The sequence below is a fragment of the Anas platyrhynchos genome, chromosome 3 (genome assembly GCF_047663525.1).
Source record: "Anas platyrhynchos isolate ZD024472 breed Pekin duck chromosome 3, IASCAAS_PekinDuck_T2T, whole genome shotgun sequence".
Taxonomy (NCBI): Eukaryota; Metazoa; Chordata; class Aves; order Anseriformes; family Anatidae; genus Anas; species Anas platyrhynchos.
The window spans coordinates 30,765,751-30,778,529 of record NC_092589.1 but is presented as its reverse complement, the minus strand read 5'-3'; positions in this window follow the sequence as shown (position 1 = coordinate 30,778,529).

Below are 12,779 nucleotides of genomic sequence, written 5' to 3'. Positions count from 1 at the left end.
AAACAAAAGCAGCAAGTCTGTCTTTCTACTATACAGTTTAAGCTTCCTTATGTTTTAAAAATTTTACTCAAAGATGACCATAGGTTCTAAAGATTTGTAGCCAACAACTGATATCAACATTACCCAGAACACATAACTAAAAATTTAGATAACAGAAAAATTGCAGCCCCCAGTTTCTTTACTTTGTTTGTTTCTTTAACTTTTTCTTTTAACAGCACATTGGGTGAAATTTTCAACTATAGCAGCCTGTTGGGATGAAGTACAAATAATGCTTTTGCAGCTATTTCAGACAGTAATCTGAGTAAAGAAAAAAAATATTTCAATAGTTTTCTGCATTGATTCTATCAGGCCACTGTCCTAGTAGAGAATAAGTAGAGAAATAACGTCTTTCTATACAAACTACACCTGAGGCCCTAAAAACAAAGAAAATATGGTATTCATAAATTAATTATGAATCATTTAATATGTACACACTGCACAAACATACATTATTTTTAATTTTTATAAGCTATAAGGATTATCATTTTTGTACAATAAATTCTCATTTATTATTTTAGTATTCTGAACTCTATTCACAAAAAAAAAAACAACACTTTTCCAATAATTTCAGTATGTTACCAAATTATTTTATTAAGAATTAAATCTCACATCCACTTAACCCTCCACATCAGCAAGTAAAAACTACAATAGCTCCATCCATATTAGCCAAGCTAAAATTGATGCTACAACAGATTTTTTTCAAACCTCAGGTTAGGAATGCTGGAAAGCTGTTACATATACATCTATATACACCATCCTAAATATGTCTAAATCTTGATCTTCAGAAGCTGTGCTTCAATTACAAGTAACAAGCAAACATGGCTCTAGTTTGTTGTTATGCAAACTATTAGAACAGAGCTCCCAAGGCTTCCACTTCTGGACTATTTAACAAACTACCTTTTTTTTTTTTTTTTGTAGAAAACTTACTTTTTCTTCAGTTATTCTTTCAGGTAAGATTCTTTTAAGGATATGCAGTTTTAAAGAAAATACAAAAAAGCTGGCTTGTTGGTGTGAACTTTAGACTAACTTTAATTTAATTCTAAAGGCAAAAAAGATCTACTGGATATGCTTTTACCTTCCTAAGCTTTTTGATACGTGAGAAATCCCTGTACAAGAATGAAGTTTGAGCTGATAGTACTGTACTGATAGTACTGTACTTCTCATCACAAATGTAAACAGTTCAGAGGGTTATAGGAAAATAACACTTTTATTTATTTATTTATTTATTTTTAATTTGTAGACAACTCATACTGTGAAATGCAGAAAGGTCAAGTTTGGAGGGGAGACTGATCACTGTTAGGAGAGATGTGGGCTTGCTATTGAACCTTTCAGCACGTTCAGTGCAGCCTAGAATTAGGCAGATGGAAATAAGCAGAATTACAGAGATCTTACCCAGTTTCACTCTTTGTAAACTTGTAAACTCGGGCTTGTACTGAGGTAAGATGACAGGCATAAGACAACCTACTGTGGCACTGAATCTGAAATCTGTCGGTCAGAGACTGTTGACTCAGGCAGCCCTAAACCAGAGTACCTAGCTGGGTGCTGCTACTATAGTTTTTCATAAAGAAATCAATTCCAGAAAATCATCAGTCCCTGAAAACACTCCTGAAGACACCTGATTGTACTTCCCATCTGTGATCTGAGAGTCTGAAAAGGCAAGGCTTGTTCACTAGTATTTTTAGCAGCCCTTGAAGGAGAATACTAAGAGTTGAATTGGCAGCTTGATTGAAAACTTTGAAAGCTCAACTGGTTCTGACAAGGGAATAATCAGGCTACTTTGTGCTTTGATGCAGAGCATAGTGATGATATCATCGGATGCACACAGGGTTTTTTAAGGCTCTATGCTTCAATATATTAATGGCAAGACCTTTGTCCTTGAATCTTCTCCTGAAATCAACTGCATGAAATCTATAACTTACCAAGAGCAATCCATTTTGACTGATTTGGGTGGAGGAAGAAACTGGTGGAATGGCAGAAACACACAGACATTTTAAAAACCCTGCCACCACTGCAGGTGAGAGTGGTACTGAAAGAGAGACTGAGCAGCATGCTGTGGGGAGGGAGCAGGGAGGAGGAAGTCTGAAATAATCAAATCTTTAAAGGAAGGGCTCAACCATGGATTTACCTCACAGAAGCGACTAGGGAAGTCACAGGCCTGCAAGCAAAAAGATTTGACTGCATAGAGGTGCTTGAGCAAAACATAAGCAGAATTATCTCAAAAAAAAAAAAAAACACAAGTAATTTCTGCTTATAAAGTTGGCTTGATAGATTTACTAATCTGATTTAAAAGGACACGGAAATGTGTGTGCTAACTCTGGGCATCCAGTCCCTTACACTTTCTCCCCAAGTGAGAGATTACAACTTGCTCCCCAAGTTCGGGTTGAATGAAGCAGCCTGAAAATGTTGGATTTTCTCTGCATCGCTGTTACTATCAATGACAAGGTGATTACCACTGTAGCTAAAGATGAATATGGTATTCTCTGCCGAGACTTGTTCTCTTTGGAAATGGGGATGGAAGATGCAGGGGCTTGCCAATGATAGACTTACTGATAGCTGTGAGATTGCTTCATTCATTGGCAGTGAGTTCCCTGTGAGTCTTGGTAGCAGAATCCAGAAGTGTACACAACAGCTTGCCAAAGTATACATTTCGTGCTAATTGATGAAGAAGGTTTCAGAATCATCTGGTATCCTAAATTAATGGTGGCCTTCCTCAACAGAATGAAGCAGTGTCTGGTGGTTCCTGGTGAAGGACTATCTGGCTGAATCCTGGTATGAGAATTCCAAAGCCGGCGAATTGCAGCACTGATGGTTCAAAGATGAAGTCAAAGAAAGGCCTTCACCTCACAGTAATTTAGCCATTGTGTACTGGGGAAAACCATACATTTCTGATTCCTACAGCATAGCTGATAGAACACCTAAGCCTGGCATTCAATTAGATCAATTTTCTTGTGCAAAGTTGCAAGCATTATGAAAATGTTTCTTTTATCAAAAGACAAGAAACAAACCGATTTCTTAGGCCTCACATTGTAAAACTTTTTCTTCACTCAGCAGATCATTTTTGTGATCCTTAATCCTTCCCCAATTTTGTGCATTCCTTTTGAACAGGGAGTATCAGAACTGGACACAACTGTATTAGTTTCAGCTTTATCAACGCTATGCACCAATGCAAATCGATCGTTTCAGTTCTTCTTCATATTTTCTACCTTATACATACAAAAAAGCCTGCTAGATCCTTTACATATTGCTTGTAAAAGAGATATTTGCACTTCTACGAATACGGAGTATTTCTTCTACGGAGAAAATATTTGAATAAACCTGTCTGCAAGTCCAAAACAACAGTGAGGATAAGAGAATTAGTGTTTATCGTTTTCATTTATCACTTCACAGTACCAACCATAAATGAGAGGCTGAATCTCTTCTCTGTTCACGTGGTTCTGACTTGCCTAAACATTGTATCTGGGATTCATCTACCCCAAATTAGATACCTAAACTACAGATGGGTGTATGTCACAAAACAGGAGCTTTCATTAATTAAGACAAATTCCTAAGCACAAAAGACTAAGCCCTGAACCTCTCAGTACTTCTAGGATCTTCAGATTCCTTTGGGAAAAGCACTCAAGAGGTCTACTGTCAACCTAAGCCATGCAGGTATTTCCTGAAACATCTGCAAATAAAAGCACTGTCAGGCCTGGAATGTGTGTTCAAGGACTGCGGAACTCAGCACCCTCATTCCTGTCTCTTGTCTTTTCCTTGCTTCTGCACACAGACGCTTCTGATTTGTCATAATTTCTCTTCATGGCAGGTCAGGCCCCTACCCTTCCAGAGGTGTACTTACAGCCACGGCGTCAGAGACCAAAAAGTCACTTTATCTCTCATGTCGAGTTCGAAGGCATTCAAATCCATGCTGTGTTGAAAAGCTGCAATTGAGCTAGAGTCTTCAGAGCTAAATGTAGGCCATAACATTTCAATGTCCCAAGGATAAATTTGGTGGTATATTCTAGAACCATCCGTTAATAATATATACATTAGCAGATGGATTCTAATAAAGGATCATGTTTTTCCTCCTACTTATCCACACAGGAGGCTTTACTAGTCTTCTCAAGCCAGTTCCTGTGGCAAGTAAGACATTATGTTTTATTTTTATCAATAAATTCCCAAAGTAGTCTGTAAGAAGGAAAGCAGAAATGCACATTTGCATAATTCTAATTTACAAGGGATTATGGCTGCCTTTATTTTTCTTATAGTTCTTATCTATTTTACGTAGTATCTGAATGTACTTCATTCATAAAACATCCCCAAGTTAGAGCAGTGTCTTTTGATAGCGGCTGACAGACATATCTTTTGCTCTTTCAATCTCAATCCCATTAAAAAAACAAACGAACAAACAATGAATCTTGCAGGATCATTTCCTTTGTCAACTGGAATTCTTTTTTATTAAGAATCCTGATGTCATTGGGACAGAAGGGAAGTCTTGGTATAGATAGAAGCACATTTTGAAGAAGGAAGGCAAACTCTTTAATTTCCTTTTAATGACTATAAATTTCAATGTAGCATTTCAATTCTAGCAGTCTTACCATATATCATCTCATGTGAGAAGGGAGGGTAGCAGTGTGAAAACTTATTGAACTGACTGCAAGAAATTGAGGTAAATGATTAGTGTCACACTCTTAGAAGAATTGCACCAACGGTGGTACAAAATTATTTATTAAGTTTCTTCTAATTTCAGAAGGTAGACAGTGAAATCAAAAACTAGGAAAAAAAAATAAAAATTTGCCTGTTATTGGACTTTAATTTCTAAGCTTAAAAACCACATATATTTTGTATCTCGGTGGTGTTTGGAAACTGTACGCGTCTGTAAGATCTCACTGAGAAGAGAGCATTTGGACTTAAAAATGAATGGTTGTAACATTATAGCTCCATGGAATAATACAGCTTTCACCATTACCGAGAACACCTTCTCCTCCATAACCTCCACTGAGCTACTTGGAATGTGTAAAAGACAAGAGGTTAACAAGAGCTAACACAAAACCATGTTGCAGACGATAATTGGGGCCACTGATGAATTCAGGAGAGTTGTGTGAATAAGTCATAAGAGAAAACGTGGCTTAAAGAGAGAACCTACTTGTAGGAATAATCTTATTGTAAGTCTTGCAGAATTATGCATGAAAACATGCATGACAACAGAAATAGTCTTGAACGTTGAGAATTTCTAAGTCTTTGGGAAGAATTCTTACTTTCTCATCCTCTCGGTGTGTGTATGTATGCATTCCTGATGCAGTCATTCTGAGCACTGAAAGCAGAAAGTATTAGTATGCTTGGTAGGCAGCTAACTACAGAACCAGATAAAGACAACAAAGCATATTATCGAATTCTGTATCCTTATGTTTATATGCTTCACTTGCCAATTATCAGTGCATTCCATGGAATTATTGATGAATTCTATTAATCCAGTAATTAATGGGTTCCCTGCAGAGACCAACAATCTGTATGGTCCTACTAATGATAGGGAGATAGCACACTGCCCCTTTATTAAAATATACAATGGCATGAATATGGCTGTAGTAGCTATAGTATGTAGTATCCAGTCTGGAGAGAATTTGACACTTGGAGGTAACAGAATAATGCAAGTTAATTAAGACAGAGAAATGATGCTTTGTTATGTTCCGATGAACAGCAGCTGCACAGCTTCCCAAAATTATTTCCCTAACTTTAGGTAGCTACCACAGTAATATCACTAGGCCATGAACACAATAATACAGCTAGAATACCCCTAGTTCACAAAATATGTAGGATAAGAACAGATCTGATGGGGTGCAAAAGGCCAGTGTCACAGAAGGTTACTTGTTTGTAGACCAAGGCCCAAGCAGGTCTATTTCACTACAGCAGGGTACAGCAGGGCTGACAGAAACTTAAAAACTGAAAAATTCAATTCATATAAAGCACAGTATAAGCTTTGTAGCTTGGTTTCTGGAGAAAATGTGATACAGGACAGGACCTTTTCCTATTCCTATGAACTGTGTGAGTTTCCTAGGAAGCTGCTGCTTTCAGTGGAGACTTAAGAAGCCTAAGAGCCTCTTGCTGAGTGTTTAGTAAATACTTACTGAAACTAGGAATCTGTCCAAGGCCCCTAAAGTAAAAAATGCCAGCAGCTCAGTTAGGACAGGTTTTGTTTCTTTTTCTCTCTGAGTTTGAAATTTCAGACCGTGATAATCACCCTGTCCAGGCTGCCTAGAATTTTAATTAGTCTGCGGGCTCGGTGGTCTCAAGGGGGATGCTGGATTACTGGAAACACGTTGTTACACCCCATACTCATTTTAGTTTGTTCTGTCAACAGATTTATCAACTTCCAGACTTACCACAATAAATGAAATATTTCAAAAGGCAAAAATAATGCAAATTTTGTTCTTGGTACAAATGCAAATGCCACTGGCTTCAATAAAAGACATTTGTGCAAAATAACCATGTGTGTGTGAGAAGATTCAGGTGAATCAATAGACTCTGTTCCTTATTTGGATTTAATTCATAAAACCATGTTATTTTCTTATAATTGCTTATTCTGTACTTGTGTTGTGTAACAAACCAGCAGTTAGTAAGATAAAAAAAAAAAAAAAGTAATACCAGAACACACATAATTAAGAAACAATTACTGAAGTTGCCAGAATGCATGGATTCCCATTTCACGGGGTGGGGCAGGGAATTATTTTAGCTCTGCTGTGACAATTATGATGGAAAAAAACATCTCTGATTACAGGAACTTTTTTATGGAGTGTTGCTATGTTGCCATCTAGCGATGAAATAGACACATACAATTGATAAAGGTGTAGGGGAGCAAACCAAAGCTATGGAACAAGTCTTTAACACCCCCGTTAAAAGTCCTACTCGTTTCTTGCAGTATCATACATTTGCATGATAAAACCGGTGACAAATACGTTTGCTAAATGTAACTCCTAGCACATTCACATTACTGTTATTTACTGGTTTTATGTATTTTCTTATGAACTCACAATCAAATAAAAGCTCTGAATTTCTCTCACTGCTGACCTGCTGTGTTTTCACAACAAATTGCAAAGTATGGTGAATACTGCATACTCGCGGAAAGAAAAAGAAGTAATTTCCCTAAAATGCAGTAAGCAGTAAGAAAAGTAGAGCAACTGACAGTACGAGAGTCCTCATATTAGACTTGTTGGTCCAAAATAGGGGAAGAAACAGTGCAGAAGAGTTTCATCAGGGGCTCCAGTGCAGAAAGGACAGGAATTGGAGGGGATAGCACTGCCCCAGGAAGCTCTTCAAATGTCATTTGTGTGGATACATGAATTGCCCTTTTGTGGATATCCACACATATTGTGGTTTTACCATGACCTCTTTATTTATTTCCAAGAAAATTGACGTAGCTGCTTGTGAAAAGAAAGCTCCTCAGTCATTCTTTGGAATCCTATATAATGTTTGTAAGAAACTGCTACAGATGTCACCTGATGGTGGATGCTGTAGCACAAGGAGGCACTGGTGCCCCTTTCATTTTTCCTTCACCTTGCAACCACTTTCTTGCTATTCTATTTTCTATACAGAACATGCAAACCACTACTCATAGCATGACTAAGAGAAGGATTAATACTTTGGGTATTATTTTATCACACATGTTTAGAAACATATTGCTGTTATAATTGCCATTGTCCTACTACAGCTCAACAAGGGTATAGTTAAATATTGATTCTTCCTGGAAGCCTAACAGAAAATGCTGAACTCTTCAGCAGTCAGGTGAAAGAAAATGTCTAGGATGCTTACCACAAATACCTGGACTCAGTCCTGAAGAAGTGTTGGCGTTTAACCTGGCAGGCAACCAAGTGCCACTCAGCCATTTGCTTGCTCTCCCCGTGCAGTGGGATGGGGGAGAGAATAAAAAAAATAAAAGTGTGAGAACTCACAGGTTGAGTTATGGAAAGTTTATTAATAAAGAGGGAAAAAAGTCAAACAAACAAATAAATAAATAGTAATGACAATAAAAACAAGTGGTGTACAATGCAATTGCTCGCCACCAACCAACTGGTACTCAGCCAGTCCCCGAGCAGCAGCAGCCCCACTCCCAGCCCAAATCCCCCACATTAATTGTTCCACGTGGTGCCACATGGTGTGGGACATCCCTTTGGCCAGTTGGGGTCAGCTCTCCTGGTTCTGTCCCCTCCCAGCTTCTTGTGCACCCCAAGCCTCCATGCTGGCAGGGCAGCTCGAGAAGCTGAAAAGTCTTTGGCTCAGTGTGAGCTCTGCTCAGTAACAACTATACCATGGGTGTTATCAACACTATTTTCATCCTAAATCCACAACACAGCACCATACCTGCTACTAGGAAGAAAATCAACTCTATCCCAGCTGAAACCAGGACAACAAACTAGCAGAGATAATTTAGTTGAGCCTGAATGACATTCTACCTGAGCTACCTTTCTTCTTTTTGTGCCTGAAATATCAGCAGATGAAGTAAAAATGTGCAAACCCCTGACAGAGAAGCCTAGAGAAGGATGAGTAACAGTACCTGGCCAAGGTACTTTTTTCCTAAATGAAGATGAGGTGTTTGACACAATAGCTCATGCTGGTTCTGAAGTTCCAGGAATGGCATGCCTGAATGGGGGGGACATTGAACTTTGAACCGATACCTATAACTTACAGACTATTCTTTATAGGAAAAATTTTTAGGTGATTTTTGAGTCCAGCCATGCTTTCTACTCCCTGGGCTTCTATACATACCGAGTAAAAAAATGACATGCAGCCAGATTTTCAGGTCTGAAAGGCACTTATATTTAAGTACCATGGTGAATGAAACAAAGGGCAGATAAACCTGCTTAACATAACAGGCTGTCCTTAAAGAAATGGAAAAAGGGCAAAACTATTACTGAAGCACAAAGTTATCCTGAAGTAGAAAGAAGAAGCCCTGACATGGCCACAGTCAGCCATACTTTGTATTTGGAGGAGCCACAGAATGATCTGTGCACAAGCACTGGAAGTTTTATGACTGGTTGTCATAAAACAGCTGGCATGCTGCAAGTTTACATCCCACAGTTTGTTATTCATCTACTCAAATCAAAATGCCAAGTCTTGCAATCTGTCCTTAGAATAGGGCAAGCTGAGTAATCACACAGCTGCTTTCTCAGAGCTGGATGAGCAGAACTTGGACAGAATATAGGCTTGCTTCCACAGCTGTGAAGTTCGATCATTTCTAGCAGGCTGCACATCACTTATGCTGCAGCTACCTGTATTCAATTTGTTAGCAAGGACACTTTTTTTTTTAAAAAAAAAAGTTTCTGTATTTCCTCATATGATCACAGTCTCTTTCACAGTCAAACAAAAAGCGGGAGAGGTAGGAAATAATTTCTCTTGTAATCTCTTTATATTAAATTTGGCAGATGTTGTGAAATAAGTAATTTTAGTAACTAGATATTAGTTTGCTGTACCAGTGGAATGCTTAATCATATTCATTGTATGACACACACTAAAAAAATCTCAAGCAAGCACTCAAATTCAAAGAAATGAATAATAAATTAGCCAAAATCTGCTACTAATCAGCTTGAATTTGTGTAAAAATTGCATTTGATAAAAATGAAAACAAATAAAGACCTAGATTAAGATATAAGGCAAAGAACTCATTCAAACTTCAATTTCCCTTGTGCTTAAATTAAATTTACCTTGTGCAAACTTAAATTTATCATTAGGAAGAGTAGATTCTGCAAAAACAATAAAGTATACAATACTTTAAGTATCATTTGAAAGCCTTCTACTGGATAAAATTACTTTAGAAAGTTTAAAATCAATCTGCTTGTATGAGGTATGTACATAGTGTCTAAAAGGTTGTATCGCGTTTAGCATACTGGCCTTGGTTGTTCCACTGCATAAATACTTTACTATTTCAAGAGAGACATCCGTATTTGCTGATGGTTCTCATTTCAAAACACACTCTAAGCATCTTTCATAGACTTTTATATAATGTAACTTCTCTCTTACCAAATATACATACTGTTCAGAGAAAGCTTGTCTTCTGCTGAAGTTCATCCTATTTAAAGTTCTCAGATTAAGCAGATCGCACGGAAGGATACCTGCTGTATCAGAGTGCATTGTGGAGGCCCTGTGTTGTGCGCTGAACCACTCCCCTTTCCAATACAGGAGATGTGTCTTTGTAATGACATGACAGGGAGCAAAGTGCTGCTTGCCTTAGAAACAGGGCCTCTGAGTCTTCTGAACTCCTTCTTACTGCATCAGGAATGGGTAAGGTCCAAGGGCTGCGACTTGAGGAGAGGCAAGGGAACTGCTGTATCTTTGACGTCAGAAATACAATAGAATTAGGACTGCATGAGATCAAACCCCACTAAACATCCTGGACGAAATGTTACTTCCCATGAAGGCAATGCTGAGACATTCGTTGCCTTCAAACGAGATCAAGAATTCTTTCATCAGTTTAAGAAAAACAAACAAACAAACAAACACAAAAACACTGTAGACAAGGATCAGAGTTCATAATATGGAAACATTGATTATTTATTAATTATTATAATGCCTTATTAATTACTTGAGTAAAATGTTATCAATCTACCAATTATCTTCACATTTACAGAAAAAATAATCCAGATGAGAGGCACAAGTAGCTCTAACTAGTGTGACTGATATACGTATAAGAAGAAAAAAGTGCCATGAACAGTTCTTTCAGGATAAAAGAGAGGATAAGAGAGATTACTGCTATTGCTGTCTTTGACTTTTTGTCAATCACATTTTGTTTACATTTAGAAACTGTACTCGGTGCATTGCTTCTAGCAAAGGAAAACAAAAATAGCAATCAAGTGCTCCTTTTTGGCTTTGACAGAAAGCAAATGATGCTTTGCATTACACAGGAGTTACCAGAGGGGTTCAAGAACTGAAAATAAAGCTATTGCTGTTTATTTCTACTATGTTTACAGGAACAGGACTTTTATACTTATTTCATAAGCAAATATATGCCATTTAAAATACTCCTGACTAGCATTATATATTTTTTGTTTTTTGTTTTTTGTTTTTTTTTTTTCCTCCTATAGAAACAAAGGAAACCAAACACTGCCCCTGCAACCAAAATCTCTCTGCTTTCATCTTCTATAACCTTCAGACCTGTTGGACACACATCCTCCCAAGTCTGTATATCAAGGTGAATAACCCCCCCTTTTCTTCGTAGTCTGTTGCTCATTAGCTGCCTTCTGCAATTCTGTCTTGAAATGCTGATTGACCCCAGGCAACGGCTGGCTGCATTTTTGAGCAGAGCCACATCTGAATCCACACATCCTTCATTTTCAAACCTGCACTAAGTGCAAAAGCTTCTCTTTTCCCCTTCCGTGAGTTTTAATTCAATGTAGAAAAAATAGTTTTCAATTAATTGCACGTGTGAACACAGACATATATTTCCACACTATCCACCATGATCCAAAATTCACAACTTCCAAACTAACATATTTTTCATTTCTTCAAACAGTTCATTAAAAATATTATCCCTGCTAGTAAATATTAATATATTTCCAAAAATATTCCCATAGAAAAAAACTTTTTATAGAAAAAAAATATTTATTTGTGAAGCTGTCATTATGCACCATGTGAAACAATTAGAATGATAAGAAGCAGGCAAATACTGCCCTTTATCCTCAAAGTCTTGAAGACAGCAGCATGCTTTGCTTGATATACCATTTTCCTAGTGCTATGGGTTTATGTTTCACTTATAGTGATATATGCATCTATACAGTGCTCTGTTACTTACAAAAGTTTTGATTTATGAACAGCCCAATTGAATTCAGTGAGACTATTTATAAATGTACAAGCATGCTTGGAAACTCACAGTCCTAAACACTATTGTCACATATGTAGGTTAGGTCACAGCATTTGCTACCTCTTGTTCAAACAGTGTTTGAAAACTTGAGCAGCTGAAAGCTATTCTGTAATGGCTCAAGAAATACTGTGAGGAAATGGAAACATTAAAGGCTAAAGAGAGCTCAAACCCACAGGTAAGGTTTATTGAGACAGAAAAGGTGAGGCGAAACATACATGAGAGGGAACTAAGGTTTTGCACTGCATAAGGGGAGTGAGAGAGAGAACACAAGTGAGTAGACAACAATTAATTTTGACATTCATGAAATAATTTGCAGCAATCCCATCTGCTAGGAGAAAAATAAAATTAAGAGTGATTTAATAGAATCATTCAGATTGGAAAAGACCTCTAAGATGATCTAGTCCAACCTTTAACCCAGTACTAACAAGTCCACCACTAGACCATGCTATGAAGTTCTACATCTGCACGTTCCTTGAAGACCTCCAGATATGGATGGTCACCCAAAACACCAATTACATTCTTTACTAAATACTGAAAAAAAATCCCAATTAATTGCAAAGCTGCTTTTTTAAAATATATATTTATTATTATTATTATTATTATTATTATTATTATTATTATTATTATTATTATTATTATTATTATTATTATTATTATTATTATTATTATTATTATTTTGGTAAACATGAAGGCAATCTGTGACAATATCCACATGATCCGTGTCATTCCCGTTTAACAGGCAGGAAATACTATTACTACAAATCCATTTAAGAATCAAGAATTCTAGTGATCTCAGTAAGAAATTGAATAATGCCTGTACGATGGTTTCTTATCTCTCATTTAATTAAAGATTAAAATCTGTTAAAATTGCACTTTTTTTTTAAGATGTAATCATATGACAGAATTTGGTATAAAA